At 40.9% G+C, this 21,195-nt stretch overlaps 1 protein-coding gene across 5 annotated transcripts in view; it reads right to left on the reverse strand.

The window, feature by feature from the left end:
* Window positions 1–21,195, reverse strand: part of sema5ba (sema domain, seven thrombospondin repeats (type 1 and type 1-like), transmembrane domain (TM) and short cytoplasmic domain, (semaphorin) 5Ba) — a 173,942-nt gene that overhangs the window by 119,595 nt on the left and 33,152 nt on the right. The window lies entirely within an intron of this gene.

The raw sequence follows: 21,195 nt of genomic DNA on the forward strand, positions 1-21,195 counted from the left end.
AATGATGCCGGTGATGGTTTGAGAAAGTCGGTGATCTTGAGGTTGTACAATATCTTTGCAGCCGCAAATTAAAGTTAATTTTAGGCAAACAGCTTTCTGTGAACTGTTTGGTTCTCTGTTGTATCTCTATACTTTTGGAAAAAGAAATTAACCTGAAAGTGCATTTATACCTTGCAACACATTTAAATCCACTGAACAGAGAGTCAAAGGTTGAGGGCAACAGTTGATATGAAATTATATTTCCTTCAGTTGAAGTGCTATGACTCATTTTTCCCTGTATTTTCTGTTGAGTGTCTTTGAGTTTCTGTAGGTGACACTCTTCTTAGTCCACTCAGCCATGGCGACAGAACTTGCTGTTTTTGAAAATGACTCAGTTTGTCTGTTTATTCCAATCCCTGTCACTACCACTGGAAATAAAAACACATCATACTCCACACTCCTACCCAGTAAGCCCCCATCTGAACAAGCATATTGGTTTGTCCCTACCCTCTGATACGACCCATGGGAGCGTCTCCCGAAATAGCACACACATAGGTGGCAGGCGAACTGGACCTTCATCGTCATGGTTACAATAATAAATGTGCAGTTAAGGTTGTGCATCACAGGAAATTAACAACTGTCTTCTGTGGCCATGTCCTGTGTTTTATCGACCCGTCCATCTGCCCCTGCCTCCTAATGCCGACTTTTGCGACCTATATACTACATCACCGAACTTCCTCCTTTGCACCCGTCATCATTACTACAGCTGGCAAAGACTACCCATAGTGCCGTTTATTAGGGGAAGTAAGTGAGATTGGCTGTTCAGAACAGCTGCAACTTTATAAAAGCTTCCATTTATTCTATGAAAATGCCTTATATTTATAACTTTATTTTTGCATTTCGTCTCAGGTTGCTGGAAAGAGTACAGATCTCTCTTCCACAGCACTGTCTTCTCTCTGTTCTATTTCTGTGGCACTGAGCAGAAAGAAACCCTTCTGCTCCTTGTCAGCTCCCTTCCTCTCTGCGCTGATAGATCTGAATTGTAACTCTACAACACCACACTTCCACTTCCCCGCCGAAATACACCCATGCAGCTTTAATCACCGAGAGCTGCGTAGGACTGGAACTCGTTGGAATTTTATGCACCATGAAGGGAGTTTTATGGCCAGGCTTGGGGTTTTTGTCCAGTTTGGTTTCTAATGTTTTATTTCTGAAAGCGAGTAAGAATTCACTGCAAATGAGATGGTGACGATAACTGAGCCCTTTTCGCTGGTGTGTCTCATTATTAATTCTATTATGGATAGTCTCTTCTCATGGAGCCCCATTAGACAGAGTCAGCCCGCTAGAGCACAGCAGACCTCAGGTTTAATTGACACCATGGCACACATGGGAACATGGAAGGTGGCATGATCTGAATGCATGACTGATCAACACAAATGCCAGCTTTCTCTCGGAGGAATCTGAACTTCAAGGAAGAACGAAGCAAATGATTGAATTAGTATTCCAACAGGAAAAATATAAAATTAAAGGTGGAAAAGCAGTAAAACTTTAAACACCACAAAGCCACAGCTGCACTTATACAAATTCTATGTCCTTTTCTAAGCGTCACTCTTGAACTGTAGTAGTGAGCGGTAATATTTTATTAACAATGACAGTTCATCTAAAACAATAATGACACAATACTGATCAGTCATAGAAAGCCTGACGACAGGCTTGTCACCAGTGCCTAAAGAGCTGTTTGTGTCTGTGCTGTGTTCGTGTTATAGAAGTGACTCGGCTGTGACAGTGGCACTGAGCTCAGGGCTTTGGTCACTCAGACACAACACAGACCACTTGTCTGGCTCTTTGCTCACTGCTTCTGTGTGAGCTGTTTCCCTGTCTGAGAGAATATCGTGGTGAATTGTGCTGAATGGAAAACAAAACAAAAAATAATAATAAACTGTCACGTCCTGGGATAGATCTGGATTTACTCTGTGAAAAAACAGCAATCTATATGAACATTGTGCACCTATGATTGGCGACACTGTGACTGATCACATCTCTGGTAGCACTACTGGATGAAAACAACAGCCAGACAAAACAGCACCAACTAAAAGTGTTTCTCCACATTCATTCTGCTTCTTACATGGGATCAAACTTTAACATTAGAATACGAGAGCCAACATTATTATATCTCTGCTGTGTTAGCCTTTCTGCATCGGCTTCTTATAAAATCCAGCTCAGAATTTAAAATCCTCCTCCTCACCTGCAAAGCCATTAAAGGTCAAGCTCCATCGTATCTTAAAGAGCTCCTAGTTCCCTGTGATCCCAACACAACACTGCACTCTGATGCAGGCCTACCTGTGGTTCCTAGAGTTTCTAGGAGTGGACTGGGAGGCAGAGCTTTCAGTCATCAGACTCCTCTGCTGTGGAACCAGCTCCCACTTTGGGTTCAGGAAGCAGAGACCCTCTCTACATTCAAGATTAGGCTTTGATAAAGCTTATAGTTAGAGCCCTGAACCATCCCTCAGTTATAGGCCTAGTCTGCTGGGGGATTTCCCATGATGCACTGAGCACTTCTTTTCTCCCTCTGTCTCTGCATTTATGTCATACTGCATGTCAACTATGACAACTTTGTATTTTCTCTCTTCCATAGTTTGTGCTTCTACTCTCTCTCTCTCTCTCTTTCTCTCTCTCTCTCTCTCTCTCTCTCTCTCTCTCTCTCTCTCTCTCTCTCTCATTCTGCAGGTATCTCTGATTCTGAAGCTGCAAGATCCAGATCTGTCACTACAACACTCATTATTATTATTATTATTATTATTATTATTATTATTATTATTATTATTATTATTATTATTATTATTATTATTAATAATTGGTGTTGTTATAATTTACAAAAGCATTACATCTATGGGTATTATTAACATCTATTCCTGGTCTCTTTCTCTTCCTGTTAAAAGGGAGTTTTTCCTCTCCACTGTTGCCAAGAGTTTCCTCAGTGTGGGAACTGTTTGGTTTCTCTCTATAATATTGTATGGTCTTGACCCTACCCTGTAAAGTGCCTCAAGACATTATGTTGGGATCCTGCACTATACAAATAAAATTGAACTGCAAAGTGAATTGAATTTGGAGTAGGGGCCTGGAGATCGAATGGATTATTCAACATTTTACAAATGGCAGAAAATCTCTCATTACCTATGGGAGAAAAGGAGCAGCTGCTACAGCAAATGCTATGACAAACTTCACGACCCATAGCTGTTATCCCTCTGGAATGCTAATGGGAAGTGGAGCAACTCAAGATGTCTGGAAGTAACCAGGAGGCATGAATCCACAAGAGGAATCTGGTATTGAAGATTTCTGTATCAATATTTAGCAAAAACAATACTTTTTATATATATACACACACACACACATATACCTTCTTAAATTTTAAGAGAGGAAGTCAAACTTCTCAAATGTTAAATGTTGTTTTCAACGCAAACATACATATAAGAACTTTGCCCACATACAATACTGTAAAACTGGCAAAATCTGGATTTAAATCAGAAACTATCAGATCAAAGAGTAAATGAACAAGAGGCTTCATACCATGCCTTAGGTCCAACATCTGTAACATCTGTAAGAGTACATATGCACCTGTCTCTGGCCCCAAAGAAAGCATTTTGTGCTATGTAGAATAATAAATGGTGTCCAATTTAAACACATTATTTACATTTACATCTGCCCCTATTGCAAAGACAATAAGTATTAACCCAGGCTCAGCAAAAAACCATTTCAAGTTTAGAGATAAACTGCTTTCAGAACTGCTGCCCTCATAATAAAACTCAGAGAAAACAAAACTTTCCACTGACCATGCTCAAAGTATAAATACATGCACATTATTATTGATAATGATAATCCTGCAATTTAAATGCCAAAACAAACGCTAAAAGTGCAAGCACAGCATGCTGCAAGAGACTTTACAGGTTGATGCAATAATTATTTTAGAGGATTTTTTAATTCAAATTGTATTAACCTTCAGAATGAACGCATTGCAACAAACCAACAAGTGCTAACACATGAAAGACTGTGAGTGGCTGAGAGTGAGGGCCTTACAGAAATACACCTATGTGACTATAACAGAAATATGAAACATCATTCCTTGCAACTTGGGTCAGTTCATAGAAAGACCATCATCTTCAGAATCTTTGTTTGCCTAACCATCCAGCCCAACCCCCTTCCTGTAAGACCTGTGGTGGTGTAACAATGTCAGACTACATCCACCGCGGTTTCCAATCGAGGACACTCATTTGCACACCCACAAAGGGTTGCTTGTCCAGGAAGCATAATACACAGGGTTGTTTTTTTAGTGCCTGAGCTGAGCAGGGTTGTCAGATAGGGTAGCAAGGTAACTAGGTGTGCTCTACCAGAGAAATGACAGACAGTTTTATTTATGAGCTCGCTCATAAGATCAAAACAAATCCATCAGACCCTTTGTTGTCTGAATACAGTTTTACCTGCGGGACTGAGATACATCATGTCCAGGCAGAGAACAAAAACAGGTATCACAGCCTTTGTCTCCTGCAGCATCCACCTACTTAACAAACTTTCTTTATTTTACAGCTGCGTCTTAGATATCGTTTCTTTATTGTTTTTCCTAATTTGTACTCTTTATAGACACATCGCTTGTGTCCGAGGCTTTCATATGCACGTCGTAAAGGTCTGTTGTGCAAGACAAAGGTTTCATTCATTCATTTCTGCTTTCATAATTCTTCCAAGCACATGTTTAGCACAGTTCTTCTTCAATGCCAGGCAGCGACACTGGAATCCAATACAAATCTTGTGTGAATGTAATCACGTGCAGGTTTTTTTGCATTCATGCTGCTGTCTCTCAAAGCCTGCCTGTACAGTAGGCTCCAATCTTTCAGCACTGAATGGTTATCCACAATGGAGACTACAGCAGACAGCTGATGTGTCTGACTATGTTGATCACCGACTGCTCCGGTGAATCCACTTCAGACTGGAAGCACGGGCTCGGCGAGACAGGCCGCCCAGGTAGGTGGCATTCCATTAAAGACCAAGCAGTGTGCCTCCCCTGATGATTACAGAGCATTGATCTGCCGTGAACAAACGACTGATTTGGAACCCTGCTGGTGGATGAGCGGCTCGGCGTGTGTGATGGCGTGAAGGAGAGAGACTAAACAGAAAGAGAGAGAGAGAGTGAGAGAGAGAGAGGGAGAGAGAGAGAGGAAAGATGGTGTCTGAATGAGTGAGCAAGAGCTGCCGTTCCCACCAAATCCATCTTATTGGATTCTAGCTGTGGGCATTCATCACTCTCTTCCATTGTGCTACTTGGGGATTGGCTGCAAAACTTTAATAAAAGCCGCCAACTACACACAAACACACAGTTTGTGAAAAGCACCTTTGTGATTCCAAAATGAAGAATTTTTGTTGAAGTATTAATTTTGTTGTTGATGGTTATATAACAATCTGGCAAAACCCTCCAATTACACACACATATTCTACTTATAATAAAGGCACTATGTGACACTGAGTAGGCCGTCACCAGCAGCCAAGTGTGTGGATGTGTCTGTGAGGAAGTACAGTATGTATGTGTGTGTGTGTGTGTGTGTGTGTCGTGTGTAGGTCCCTGCACTGTGCAGAGGAAAATCAGCTGCCGATTATGCATCGGCCCGAGCAGAGCAGCTCTTTTCTTCTTAACAAATCTGATCAGACTCTCAGTGGTCTCGACACGACAGACGCAACAGGTCAGCGGCGTCGGCGGCACCGCCTCGAGACAATCCAGACAGTGTCACCGTCTCATTAATTAGGCTGATCTGTGATATAATAATCATCAGTCCCATTTTCAGCAAGTCACATACTCCCACAGCTTCACCACAGTGCTGACCGGGACAATGTCCAAACTGCACACAGCTCATTATTTTCTGTTTTTAAGAAAATTAGGATTAAAATGTCAAAAAAGAATACAGGTGGAAGATTTGAAAAACAACACGTGCAGCAAAAACAATTAATTTTAACCATTAATTTGCTTGTTTGTTTGCTTGTTTGTTTGTTTGTTTCAGAGTGCTAGAGCTAGTAGTTCTAGTGCATAATCAGCAGCTCATTTTCCGCCTGTTTCTCTTCACTTTCTATAAGCAGAAGCATTTTCTGAGCTGTGATCGTCACAAAAGGAGCTTATATCCTATACATAGTGTCTTCTCTTAAACCAATCTCCTTTTATAATACAGGCATCTTTCAGTGAAAAATGATTCAACAGAACAGAAACAATTACATTAATAAATATATATTAATAAAACAATGAGCATTAAATGATAAATGTGCACACTGAGTAATGTTTTTAATTTAGATTATGGAAAGAATTAGTCTTTTATTGTTAAAGAATGCCAGTTAACTTCCTCCACTCAAGTTTAATTCACCCTGTGAGCTCATTTCCTCCTCTTGAAAAATCAATTATGGTTAATAACTACACAAACATACAGCCGAGATGACTAAATATTCTTATTGGGGGAGGGTCCTTCTTCCCATGCCATTTCTGTCTTCAATTCCAAAGAATTGCTCCTGTTCTTTTGTTTGGTAGCATGGTTGTGATTTCTCACTCAAGGACACACGCATCTTTACAGACACACAAAACACAGAACTTCAGGTCAAGATTTGTATGGCAGACATCAGTCCGGTGCTGAAAATCAAGACTCAAATGAAAATCAAAACAACTTGGACAGGATTTGGACAGGTTTTTTTGTTTTTTTTGTTTTTTTTTAAATTGACTTAACTGTTTAATTTATTTTCATGATACAGCTGTTCTCACTGATAGGTGAAGACCCATCAGTTCAACATCAATTATTTGCTAAATTGATTGTGTTACCCAAAATTTCTTTACCTTTTTCAAAACATCCCAATCCTGAAAGAAATCCTCCTTTAACTCACTGGAGAAAGAGCACATCACCACACACGTAGAATTAAATGAAATGCCCTTCAAAGACCCAGAAAGCTTGCTGGCCTGACCCTCTCCAATTTGATTTATTATTATTGGGAATGTAATATAAAGGCAATGTTACACTGGATTGAAAGAAACCTGCCAAGTAGGTGTGAGGCCCAGGTGCATGTGAATTACGCCTTTAGCCCACTCAATCTTGGCTCCATTTTATTTGCCCCATCAACCCCCTTTCAAAGCCAATTTTGCTTTAATCCAGTGGTCTATCATTCAATCAGAATCCGAGCACAATTTCAAAAGCATTTCAAATTGCAGACAACAATGCTGCACTTTTCCAGACTAGAACTATCCTAACTTCCCACCTTCTCTCTCTCTGATTTGAACTCTGGCACTTGCTCCTCAAACGGTATACAATCTATTTCTAATCTATATGTGGACAGCGAGTTTGGATAGTTTGCACAACTCTCTCAAGGATTCGATTTACCTCAGTCTCAGAGATATCTCCAAATTAGATCCAGAGAAGTATTCCTTCCTTTCCAGACTTTCCGACAGACAACACGGTTCATCATCGCCTCATCATTCCCATATAGCAGAGTTTGAATTTATATCCTCTATGACAATACATATCATATCATCCCTCACTCACTGCAGGATGTTAGGAGATTTGGGGAGAACAACCTTGTAGAGGAAATGACGGATGGTCAATGGGAGGCAGTGCTTGACTTGGTAAAACTTATCAAGCTTGATACAAATCAAATTTGCTCTGAGAGGACATTTGACCGGGGTAAGACTTGTGAAAATTTCCCCTGACGTAGACCCTTCATGGCCTCGCTGCAAAGGCCAACCAGCGGATCATACACACATGCTCTGGTCTTGCCCCAGACTTAGCACATCGTTAATGCCCCCTCACTCCCAATCCCATATGTGCCTTATTAAGATTTACCCCTGAAATTTCCCTCCCTTAAAGGCAAAGCTTATGTCGTCATATCGTTTACCTCCGTGACTGTCAGACATCTCATTGCTGAGAGGAAAAAGCTCGTCCTGACTTCAGCAGATGGATTAGAGACACTATGCATTTGCTCAAACCTGAGAGAGTCAGATACAGCCTTAAGGGGTCATGCAAAACTTAACCCTTTTAAAGTACTATGAGAGCTTACAAGTACCATTAAATAAGGATGACACCAGTGTTAGAGTGAGGCATCTGTACTATGCTTCATATCCAAAACACACTGCAAAAAATTGTATGGAGGGTTTGATGGAAAATCAATAGAAATTGCTAAAAAAAATATATATATATACAGTATATATAGGATTTGCTAGCAGCAGAATGATGTGAAAAACAATCACTGAAGGAGAGAATATTTATAACATCATTTTAGATCTTGTGTTCCAGTCAGTTTGACACTTTCTGCTGAATTTGACAAGCCTCGTGACACAGATACACATCTTGCTCCTGCTCACATGGCATTAAAACTCATCTCATGTGATCTAATGACAGCCAGACAGCTAAAAATACAACCGTTAACACAGTCAACACACTCCGAATAATCTAATCAGCCAAATTGTAGCTGGGGATTTTTTTTCGTGGGTCTCATTTGAACAAAAACTTTCAGTGTGTAGAGTCAACACATACAATATTCTTGACCGCACTTGACCAACGTCAAGTCCTCTCTTATCTTTTGATTATTAGAAAACGTCTCACCCTCTTTGCTTCTGCAGCAAACACACACTTAAGTTCATGTCTATCACTACATACAGGGCTTAAACTGTGGCAAACATGACAGCATAATGCATAATGCACCTCTTTTGTGTCCAGCTGTATGCTCAGCAGGGATTCAAGGAGAGCAACAGTGTGAAACTGTGACAGGAACACGCTGGGAATACTGAACATATGTGATGCGCGGAGGAGAGGTGTCTTATGTTGAGAGGTTTTTCCCATTATGCTGACCACATCGTGAATTCTTGTTCTTTGCAAAGGAACAAACTACAAACTTTTTACAGCAATGATGTAAATACAGTAACATAAAACAGCACAGATAAAACACAGCTAAATTACATCTTGAGCAACGTGCAATCACAGACGACACACTGCTGCTTTGGGTCATTGAAGTAAATTTTCTCCTCGACTTATTGAGAGGCAAATATGAGTGATCGTGTTGTTATAGCTGCCCTCAACACTGTTACTGTTACTGTTGCACAAATCCACCCACAGATATGAGACAGATTAATGGGAAAAATCTGCATAAATTCTCATTCTCCTTGACATACATCTACTGGTCTCTGAACTGGAGGGATGGAAACAGCTCTTGAAGGAAAAAATATTCCCTCATTTGGTGGTTTGACAGAGGTGCTAAAGAGCGCTGTCGCTTCAAAAATCTCCCCTAGGCGTTCACTTAAGTTGAGATCTGATGGCCGTGACAGCCAGAGCATCAAATCAATCAGTGATCCCTTGAGCTTCTAAATTCACTTCTTTCCTTTAATTTGACACCTGTCTATATTGGCGTTTTTGCTTTTTGCTATACAGGACATTTTGGTCACTCGAGGGAAAACAAGGTCACATTTGTCTACTGTAACAATGTGCTCATGTGCCGCACTGTCCGACGAGGAAAATTATCCCACCTGTGCAGAAACACTGTGGTCCTGATGTTTTCTGTTATTTGCATAAAGAGCAAGACAGCAAAACCTGATCATCAGTTGTCTGTGGGGATGGATTTACAGACAAATGCATTACATCTCACAAGCTGGACACATGTAGCTACAGCTAAACAATGTCTCACACATGCACGCACACACACATGCACACACGCACACACACACACACACAGATAAAGTGGTCAGACATTTAGGAGAAACCACAAAGCCATTTCCATTTCACAAACTTCACACTGTTCAGTTTAGAGCTGTCACATCCTGCTGTTCTCACAAAGACGGAGAGCAAAGGAGGAAGAGGAGGTGTCAGGGAGAGGGATTTAAGATTGCAGAAGCACTATAAGCTGTCAGAAGAGTACAATGCTTTTGAACTGTCAGAGGTTCAACTTTTAAGAAAAGGCTTTGTGCACATGTTTATTGGAAGCGCTCTGAATGAGCCGTCACCTTCTGTGCGATCATTACGCAAAGATCACCGGAGTCTACTGATCATTAAGTTATCATTTAAAAGATCGTTAATTGTAAATTATTTAAATTCTTTAGAGACAGATACATGTTAGAATCAAACACAGAGTGGCAAAAAAAAAAAAAGGCTGCAGCGGATCATTTGTTCCTTTTCATAAACTCCTATATATTTCCCAAATGGTGCCAGTGTTTGTGTCCCATTTCATAGCCTCTTCCCGAACGCTGGTTACAGTCCAGGGAGCGAGGGAACATCCTGTCACAAATAAAAGACAGATGATCAAGCCCAACGCTATGTGCGACACTGTTGCTTTTGCACAACATGCAGCCGTAATTAAATCCATTGTGATGTAATTAGAAATTAAAAAAAAAAAAAGCATCTTGTATCCTGTTTTAATTGCTATGTGGTCTCACAACACAATTTCTCGTTACAGTCTTCTTGATGCGTGACCCAGGCTTTATGCCAGGAAATTTGGTGATGAAAATGAAAACAAGTCTGATCACTGCGGCATTGTTTACCACCCCAGCACACAACACGCCTCCAACGCTACGTGTATAATTCCAAAAGGGAGCTGTCGCCCTCGCCGAGTGCCTGAAGGGGCCGTGTTGTGTTGTAATTGTGATATAATCACCCGCAGCAGAAAAAAAAAGGAACTCCAGCTTCTTTTCTTGATGAAATAAAACAACCAAATGATTCCTTAATTTTTGTTCATTTTCTCATTAGTTCTGTAAATGAGCAGTTTGATCAAGCTGAGCTGTAAACTGGGGGCTGCAGCGTGGATATCTTCATCAGAGAATGTGTGAGGATGGTTTTATGATATGCCAGCGTCTTTAAGCATCCAAGATATCTTCAGCTACAACCATCAGTCGCCTGTACAGAGAGAAGGGGTTTCCAAAGACCTAATTACCAGTCTAATCATTAACTAATTGATATGGTCTGTTTAGTTTGATATATTACCACTTTTCAATTAAGGATCTTTCCTGTGTCTCTATTTTTCCGATATTCACAGAGAATATAACTAATAACACCTTCTCTGTCAGTCCCACAAAGGACACAGAGCCTGAAAACACAAAGAAATCTCCTCAGCCCCAAACCTCAGAGTAATTAATTCTGTAAAGAAACCTAATTCTCCCAAAAAGAGGTCATCCTTCACAAGAACAAGGATTACATGTAATCTCATTTTGATACGTTGAGGGAAAGTACCTTTTAAAAAAAAATAGTATAACTAAGTGAGAGGCTGAAATAAAATCCAGATGCCCAGAAAGATCCAGAGGGTTTGTACGAGAGTGTGTGCAAAGTCAAATGAAAGACGTGTGGACCAGAAAAAAAGGTTTGCTGTATGTGCTGTGTAGTGAGGTGAAGTTGGATACAAGCAAGTGTGTCAACAGAAGGTCAAAAATCTAACTTAATCTAGGCCATCTGTGTCAAAGTAGCGAAACCTTCCCTAAACAGAGGAGGAGGTCTAAGACGCCACCTGTCCCCAAACCTCCAATGCTGTCTTTTCATCCCTTCCCAGGAGATTTAACAAACACTCACACCTGACCTCAGGTGACTCCAACGACTGTCACGACTGTCGCTACACAACCAGGAGCACTAACGAATCAAGTGACATCAGTGGCTAAACACCAGCCAATCAGAGCTGCAGAAGCCTTTTGGATGAGAGGTGAAATGTCTTCAAGTATCTAAAACCAAGCGCAGTTGCCTAAGATTCAACTTTTCAACCTGGATGACTGAGAATCGTCACAGACATCTCAAACAAAAACTGGAAGCGATAGCAGCAGCTACATCGCTATCCAAAGATAAGTGACGTCTGTCCGTGGCATTGCTTCATTTAATCTGGGATGTGTCATGTTTGTTGACAAATCTGCCCAACACACCTAACTTATTTGGGTACTGAGATCGAAAAAACAAGGACGCTTAATAACACCAGATGTAAATTCAATCTGTGGATCGGACGTTACTATCCAGATAATGTATTCAGATACAGATCCAATGTTAATGCCAGGTATCTGTCTTTTAGCGAAGAGGCTAAACTAAGCTAAAGCTAACCAGGATCTCTCTCTCTCTCTCTCTCTCTATGTGCTGGACACACAGAGATAAAAGTGCTGGGTAAAGCTCAAATTATTCTGTGTCTGCGTAACCGTGAGGGTTTGTACAATTTCAAATTGTTAACATGCCCACATCTGCAGACAGATGTGCAACCAAGGTGGCCAAACGGTCTGTGTGGACTACGTACGGCAAACAAATGTATCTTCCAAAATGTTCAGTGTTAATTAAAACACATTTCATGATGGAAATGAATTTTTTTGAGGTTATTTCAGAGAACATACATTTATCTCCACAACCACCATATGGTTCCACATCACAGGCTCAACAAATAAGTGATGGGAAAATAGACACACTAATTTCATCTGAACTCCTGCTTAATAAGGTGCTTTGATTAAAAATGGATTGAACCATTTCCTAGGTGACGCTTGAAGAAATTGATTCGACTTAACAATGGAACACCCAAAAGACTGTGACAGGGTCTGATGATAAAAATAAACTCATAAATATAAAATTCAAATCTGTTGCAGCTCACTTCATCTATGAAGTGAAGGAAGGGGAAGGTGATATGAAACATTTCATGTCAGTGGGCAGCAGAGGAGAAAAAAAAACATGCTGTCAGCTTGTATACTTACGTCCGTTTCAAGCATCCCAGCTGACAGAAATCACAATGATCAAAAACACATTTCTGACACACACAGTGCAGAATACACATCTGGCCTGTTGTTAAGCCAGATGCTTGAGATGAGACTGGCAGCCATCATTTTACTATTATTCTCTTTCAGAACTCATGGGCATCAGTATATTCCATTGATCTATATATTTTTTGCTCTGGCGTTTCAAATTCAAAGTGTCTTACAAACACCTTTGTAATGGAAATGGATAATGAGCTTTCCCAGAGGGGTTAATCAAACCTATTGTTCTCCCAGAATGAAAAGATGTGAAAGGGAACTGATTGATTGTGTGGGAAGAAAAAAAATGAATTGGTGTCCTTTTTCTTTCAGGCAATTCCTTGTTTCCTCCTTGATATAGGAAGTGATTTATTTTGACAGCTTCCTCATTGAGTTTTATTTTATCCAAATGAAAAGTCTTTGGTGTGAGCCGAACAAAAGAGAGAGGGAGAGAAAAAAAGGGAAAAAGGAGAGAAAAGAGAGCATGGACTGATAAAAAAAAGAAGAATAAAGAATAACAATAAAAAAGATGACAAGTTAACGACAAAGAAATAAACGTGTGAAAGTTGCAGTGGAGTGTAGCTGTGAGTAAGCCGCTGGCTGAGGGCCTGGTGGGCTAGATTTGACCCCACAGAGGAGGAGAGTGCACAGTCCAGGTCTATAATTAGAAAACACACAGTGCCACTAATCCTTACTGAATGATTAAGCAGAAAACAGCAAGTTTACAGCCAGGAGCCCACAACCGAGCGGCTGTGTGGAGTCAAAGTGGTGCTCCCGCAGAGTTCAGAATCTGACAGAGGAGATAGGTAAGTTCTGCTCTGTGGTACGACTCAGATGAGGCTGGTCTAGCCCAAAATAAATCAAGGGTTTCTAATAGGATTTAAGACATGTTAACACATTAAAGCTGGATTTATACTTGCGCTTTAGGAGCTTACAGGACTCGTATGTAACCGAAAGTTGGGAGTGACGACATCAACAGGAAACGTGTAGACAAAAAGAACTGAGATTGATCAGGTAGGTACTGGAGTATAAAGTATGAGTGATGAACTGTGTTCATTGTCAACATTTAGTTCCCATGCAGGAGGCAGTTTGCACTTTATGTTGTAAGGTAGAGAGGAGGGTGTTGAGGTCAGAGCGGAGGATGGCCATATTGCGTTTCTTTGATGCCAAAGACTGGATTCCCATCAGAGACCAATTAAATCAAGTGAAGTCAATTTTATTTATGTAGCCAAATATCGCATGGCACATATTTGCCTCCAAGGGGTATTAAATCTGTATCGCATACAACACCCTCGATCCCGACACCCTCATGTAAGTTAAAAACTTTAACAGGAAAAAATAGAAGAAACTGAGTTACGTTAAAAACTTTTTTTTTTAATTATTGCTAACCTCATGCAAGTATTTTAGTTAGCCAAGTTTAGCCATTCAGTTGTTGCCGTGGGCAGATCCTAGATCAGATGATGAGATAATCAATCAAAAAATTCTGGCATTAAATAGGCCTGTTCAAATGGCATTTAAAAGTTTTTTGAACATTATCTGCAACAGTGAGTCACAGTGAATAAAATAAGGTAAATTAAATTACTTTGGTTATTAATATTTGCACAATGATTTCCTTTTGTATAAGTATACACCTCCTGATGTGGTGGTGAAATCCTGCACTGGGCTGTAGATCAGTTTTGCTGGATGAAGCTTTGGTAGGAGAGGCCTCCTTTGCCTCCACACAACACTTACCTTACATCATCTCCCTTGAAAAATAATTAGTTCAAAGTCAAATTTGTAAGTGGACAGACTGATCATAGCTATTTTCTATCTTTGGTTCAAAGTCCAAAGTGTATCACAAGCCTGCATAGCTCCAGAATAAGCTAAAGTAATCAAGGATTTTTTTTTTTTTATACATGGAAGAAAAGTGGGTTTCATTATCCAAAACACTGCATCTCCATCCTGATTTTCACAGAAGCCAATGATCTTCCTCTCCCATTAACCTAGAGAGTGTTCAGAGACGAGGCAATCTGCTCAGCTGCAGCACCAAGAGGAGGCAAATACTGTTTGTCAAATTCACAAGCACATGTGCACAAACTGCTCCACCATCTATTGTTGACTAGTTACATTAGCAGCTTTACAACACTTCAGGGCCACAAGCAGCTTAATACGTACACCCACTGAGCCCTGTATTAGGAAACACCTAATCATGTGGCATCAGGGCGATGCATGAAATCACACAGTGAGATCAGACGAGAATGGCCAGTCTGGTTGGAGCTGACATACAGGCTACAGTAACTAAGATAACCACTCTTTACGACTGCGGTGAGCAGGAAAGTATATCAGAGTGGACGACACGTTGAACCTCGGGGTAGATGGGATACAACAGCAGAAGACCACGTCTGGTTCTAGTCCTGTCAGCCAAGAACAGAAACGTGAGGCTGCAGCGGACTCAGGCTCAGGCTCGCCAAAACTGGACAGTTGAAGACTGCAAAAACAGCCTGGTTTGATGAATCTGGATTTCTGCTGAGGCAGCAGATGGGAGGGTCAGAAATTTGGCATCAACAGCATAAATCCATGGATCCAACCTGGTTAATGTCAACAGTCCAGGCTGCTGCTGGTGGTATAGTGGTGTGAGGAATGTTTTCTTAGCACTTTGGGCCCCTTACTACCAATCAATCATGATTTGAATTCCAAGACTTAGCTGAATGTTGTTGCTGACCATGTGTCTCACTTTATGGCCACAATCAACCATCTTCTAATGTCTACTTCAGGGGCCTCCCCAATCACCAGATGTGAATCCAGTAGAACAGCTTTGGGATGTGATGGCACGGAAGATGAATGTGCATCTGACAATTTTTGCAGAAATTATGTGATACAATCATGTCAACATGGAGCAGAACCTCTTACACCTTAACATGGCTGACTACCGCTTACTATGCAATGTTGTTGCACATCTTTACCTTTCCTTGCACATATGAAACAGATGTTACATCAAGGTCTCCTACTGCACTGAAGCTGTACTGTTGTCCCTCATTTGTAAGTCACTTTGGAGAAAGGCATCTGCCAAATGAGTAAATGTAATTGTGGATCTCAAGTGATGTGTTTCCAACATCTTGTGGAATCCATGCCACAAAGAACTGAGGCTGTTCTGAGAGTAAAGGGAGGAACTGCCCAGTATTAGTATGGCGTTTCTAATAAAGTGCTCAGAATAATCGCTTTATGCAATCATAAACCACTAACATTCCACACTAAGCTTTCTGGAAAACTCTCAATAGTTTAAGAGGACAGCAAGTCATCCAGATAAAAAGAGAAAGCATTTGAAGCCAGACTTATATGTTTTCAAAGCCTCCTCCCAGCAGCAGCAGCAGCAGCGGCAGCAGCAGCAGCAGCCGGCTCTGGAGTAGCTGTGGAGGACAGCTAATCATTAGCCAGTTAGCCTCCATTATGGCCTGGGATCCAGGCCTGGTGATAAAGAACCAAAGGACTCAGGGCTCACAGCTTAATGATCCAAAGATCAGTGCAGGATTTACGGGCTCAGGGTTTCCACCACAGCCCCTGGACAAAAGCCTCCTCCCTTCTTTCATCTACTTCAGCAGAGGGATTGAGTTCATAAAACCAGGAAACAATGTTGGAAAGTAATGAAATCTCCCACGTATCGCAGGGAAAAAAAAAATGAAATGATGGAGACATCAATTGTAGAGGTAAAGCCTCCAGTTGATTAGATGATAAATAAGGGCAAGTTGCCAAGAACAAACATTTCACACACTAGGAATTTTACAGCACCTTCAGCAGCTCGCTTATTTAGTTTGCTTTGAAGAGTTTGACATCACAGCTCATGGTGCATTCTGAATTTATGGGCGTTTGGTGAAAACTTGATTCAACCATTTCAAGCCCAGAGGATCAACTCTGATCACTCTATATTGAGTCTGAGCTACCTGCTGATGTTTGAAACGGCCACTAAATTTCCGCCAAAGCTTGTGGCGGATTCCATCTAAAACTGACAGATATATATATATATATATATATATATATATATATATATATATGTTGCAAGCAGTCTGCAACAGCTGAAATCTTTCACGTAGACTCAATGCCTCTGCTTTTCCTTTTCAGATCAGCTTCTACAACGTTTCAGAATTTCTCCTCTCAGAGGTGGAGGGACAGAAGACACCAGGGTTCATCCAATCATCTCAAATAACCCCTGAGACACTAAAGCACTGACCAGGTCAAACATTATATCTGCAGCTCTTTCTTTCTTCCCCGGACTGTGCACCTGCTCATTACTTTGCATCTTAAAACAAAACCAATGTTCTTAATGTGTTTTGGAGCAGCCAGCTTATTGAGGAAATTAACCAACAAATGGGATGCGGGGGCCTTTGGGAGTATTTTCCGAGCATGAGCATTCAGTTTGGTGCTTTCAGACACTCTGTTTTATTCCTTACGACACATGAAGGCACTTCGTACTGCACAGACAGGAGAGCTCTGCCTGACATCAAGTACTTTTAAATCAGTTATTGGCAAAGTGCTACCTGTTATTTGATTTAGTCTACAAACAAATTCGTGTAAGTAAATGTGTCCATTAGTTCTCCAGTCAACTGTAGTTACTTTGAATATATCAAATTAAGGATTGTCTAGTCTGGTTCACACAACATTAATCCAAGTTTATACATCTCCTTGTTGAAAGAAATGTCATTAAGTAATATTAATATTACACTGTGGAAAAATAAAGATAGCTGGTAAAATAAGAGAAGAAATCAATTAAGGGGTGTTTTACACATTATTGGTTCGTGTTTTTATCTATGAATCTATTATTTCTCAGTTAATTCATTTTTTTTTTTAATCATAAAAAATGTCTAGGGCTCAGGGAGACATCTTGAACCCAACAGTGTACAATTTATAATAATATAAAACAGAGAAAAGCAACAAATTGGCTAAATGACTGACTAATTGTTTCAGCGCTAAAATATTGATGGCAAAATGTTTGTTAGATTTAAAAGCGTATCAGGAACAGAGCAGTGATGACTCTTCCTCTGTTGGTTTGTCAAGCCGACAATTAGTCTAACGTCCGTCCCTCGTCCTGCAGGAGTGACTCCGTGACTGCTGCTGCTGCGCTGTCCTCAGGGAACATACAGATAAACTGTGCACACCTGCACGTGATATTCACGAGAGACTGTTCACTGGATAAGACGAGACAAAGATCTGACAGCTGCTGTAGTTCACCTGAGGGAGCGACTGGAAATTACACAAGTTGAAGGAGAAACGTTCTCATTTGTAGCGAGCTGATGATTTTGTTGCCACACGGCTCAGTAGCAATTAAAGACAACATTCAAATCCTGGTGTGGCTAATGAATGAATACGGGGAGGTCACTTGGTGTCACTTTTTAACACACTGGGTACCCCTTCAGCACCACTGTTCAACATGCAGGGTACACTACAGCATTGCTACACTTTTCAACCTGTCTCCTACGAATAACATTTCTATGCAACTAAACTGCAACAACAAATGCGTTTTGTTAAGAAACATAAAAGCTGGCTGGGTTATGTTCAGAGGCATATTTCTTAAATGACTTTAGCACAACATTTATTAATGGCAGCAGAGCTTCCAGGAGATGGTTGGGGTAGATGGCGGGTAAACAAAGTGCACAACTGTCGCACCACATCCAGAGTCCTGTCTGTTCTTTGGTTAAGGTCAGGGAAAGATCGTCCCGTATACATCATCATTGGGAGTCTATCACGCTACCCTGCACATCGTAAAATGACCCTAAAGGGAGCCAGTGTGTAGAAGTGACACCAAGGAGTCGTAAACAAGCGTTCATGTGTGATGACTGGGGATGAGACTGCCCTCGTCTGACACAACTGACATGGAAACACGAGTCTCCCTCATCAGATCTGGGATTTCCACGGCTGATCAAACTCAAGACGAAGCCAAGTAATGACATCATCGGCTGGCATGTGCTTAAAGATTATGTCACACCGGCCTTGGCCCGAGTGATTTTTGCTCATCTCAGGAGACCCTCTCCATCACCGTCACCATCCCCCCGATGTGGTGTGAATGCCTCCTCTGTGAAACAGGCCAAGGATCTGCCAGCGGCCCCTCTCTTTGTGAGCTGAATGGGCACGGCTCGGCCACGTTTTAAGGCACCCTAATGTACCATGGCTGGACCACAAAGGCAGCGTGGTAATTTGCCAGGGATAATGACGCTCCCTTAATTCGGCCCTAGGGTTCACAAACAGAAAGCTTTAAAGAGAATCCCTATCCAGGGATGAGTCCCCTGTCCCCCCCTTTTTTTCTAGGTCTCTTTCTCCCTCTCAGTCCACCCCTTCTCTCTCTCTTACTGACCTAAAAGGAGCTTGTTTTCTTCCGGCTTATTGTCATCCCGAACTAAATATCTGCAAACAGCAGCGGGGCTGGAGGAGACAACATGCCAACCACGACTGGAGTCCCCGATCTCCTCCCAGAGGAGCGAGCGAACCAAGACAAACACAGAGGAGCTTCTTCACAGCAGCCAGAGAGGGAGCACCACTGCTCTGCTCCAATGACACATATTAGGGAAAGGCATTTAGGCCACAAATTGAATCGAGCAGAGTAAGTAAGAAGGAGGCAAGTGCTGAGCAAGGGGAGTACAACAACAGAACATAAGCAAATGCCAGGGCTGGCCTTCAGGGATATTAAATACACAGAGAGAGAAGTAGGTGAGATTGGAGCAGAAGTGGTCTGGGATTTTCATGATAAATTGCCCTGTTCTCTCCTACAGGGTTTCTGCTTTTGGCACTAATGGTCTGTTTGATGAGTTAAATGTTCAGTCTCATCTTGAGCATTGTTCTAAGCCCAGAAAGAACAGGATCTGGTTTTATTCATAGCCATGATCAAGTGATAAACCCTGAAGAGATCTCTTTTGTATTTGTGATAATATTGGTTCTTGTGTTGTTACCAATAAATCTAATAACTGATGACAGATAGCACCTGCTGAATGCGGCAGATAAATTAAAGGGTTATTTAAAGGGATTACAACATTTGATGATCTTGTTTTTTGTATGTTTTCTAAACGGCTTCAGGCAATTTGTTCACGTCTGTGTTTATTCACACCATCACTAATCATGCCTGAAGGAAGATACAGAATAAATTAGTTTCACATTAACCAATTACCCAAAAACATCATTTTTAATGAGCTGTTTGAGAGTTGAGTTTGGATTAAATTCGTTTTTGCCTTTGTTGAATTTACGAAGCATCTTACTGTAAGACTGCCAACTTGCATTGTTATTGTAACACAACTTGTGATGTTATCATCATCTTATTATCACTAACTTCCTGCAAAACAACCATTACCAGTGATCTTAATGTCCTCTTTCAAAGTAATACATACGAGCAGGTAACACATAGGTTTAAAGTAAAGATGCCATTTCATTTAAATCTTGAAGTTTAACCAAAAACAATTTTAAATATCTTATATCTAAAAATGCAAAACCCAAACTCTCTTCTTCGCCCTGATTCCCTCCATGACATTTTGCATGGTGTGTACAACATTTACAAAAGACTAAACTATATTTCATGGTATACATGGTAAGAGAAATCCGAAGCTCTGTTAATCCAGAAGCAAGATAACTTAAAATAATATCTATGATACTTCTGAGTTGGGCACCATTGTTTAAACTATCTCTAAAACAAAGTATTTTTAGCTGTTTTATAAAAAGTCCTGTTGACCTCCATGTTTACTTTAATAATCATTTAAAAAATACAGATATTGAGAGTTCAATTTTTAGAAAGAAAACTCATTAACAAGATCAGTATTTTGAGGGGATACAACTTTTTCCACCAATGATTGTTTGCTCCCAGTTTCCATTTTCATTTTGTGTGAATGAAAGCATTTTTCTAGCCGTCCTTGTCACAGGAGGACCATATTTATTCAGCTGAAACACTCCTCTTGGAGCCTCCTGGATGAATGAGAACATTAAATCCAGACAATAAAAAACAAACCTTACACTACTTTGATTCTTTAAAAAAAAAAAAATTTTTTTAAATGTTGGTAAAATTGGTGACAATTGCTGCATCCTGCTTTCTGAGGGGTTTGAGATGCTGACTGTGTCACCTCCCTCACAGCTCCCTCACTGTGTTCTCCCTAATAAAAGCTAAAGTGCCTGAAACAACAACGACAAAAAAATAAACAGCGAGCCTCAGGTGTGTAATATTGGAAGAACCGTCCTATGGTGGTTAGAATCAAATTAATAGCCAGCGTGTAAACACACTGACAGTGACTCCAGTCTGCTGTGGTGGTGAAGGTAATACCACAAGGTAATTGTGCACTTGTGTCACATCTCATCTGAACAATGATTTCAGCGTATAGTGTCAGCTCGGCTCAAGGCTGTCTGCACCCGAGTGATTTACTGCTTCACATTCACACAGAGCGAGAGAAAGAGGGAGGGAGGGAGGAGGGAGGGAGAGAGGGACGTGGAGAGGTAAAACTCATCCATTAATAGCCTGTATGAAGCCCCTCCCCCCC

Source organism: Seriola lalandi, unplaced genomic scaffold (genome assembly GCF_002814215.2).
Source record: "Seriola lalandi dorsalis isolate HSWRI2012SDOR001 ecotype SW California unplaced genomic scaffold, Sedor1 jcf7180002054406, whole genome shotgun sequence".
NCBI lineage: Eukaryota > Metazoa > Chordata > Actinopteri > Carangiformes > Carangidae > Seriola > Seriola lalandi.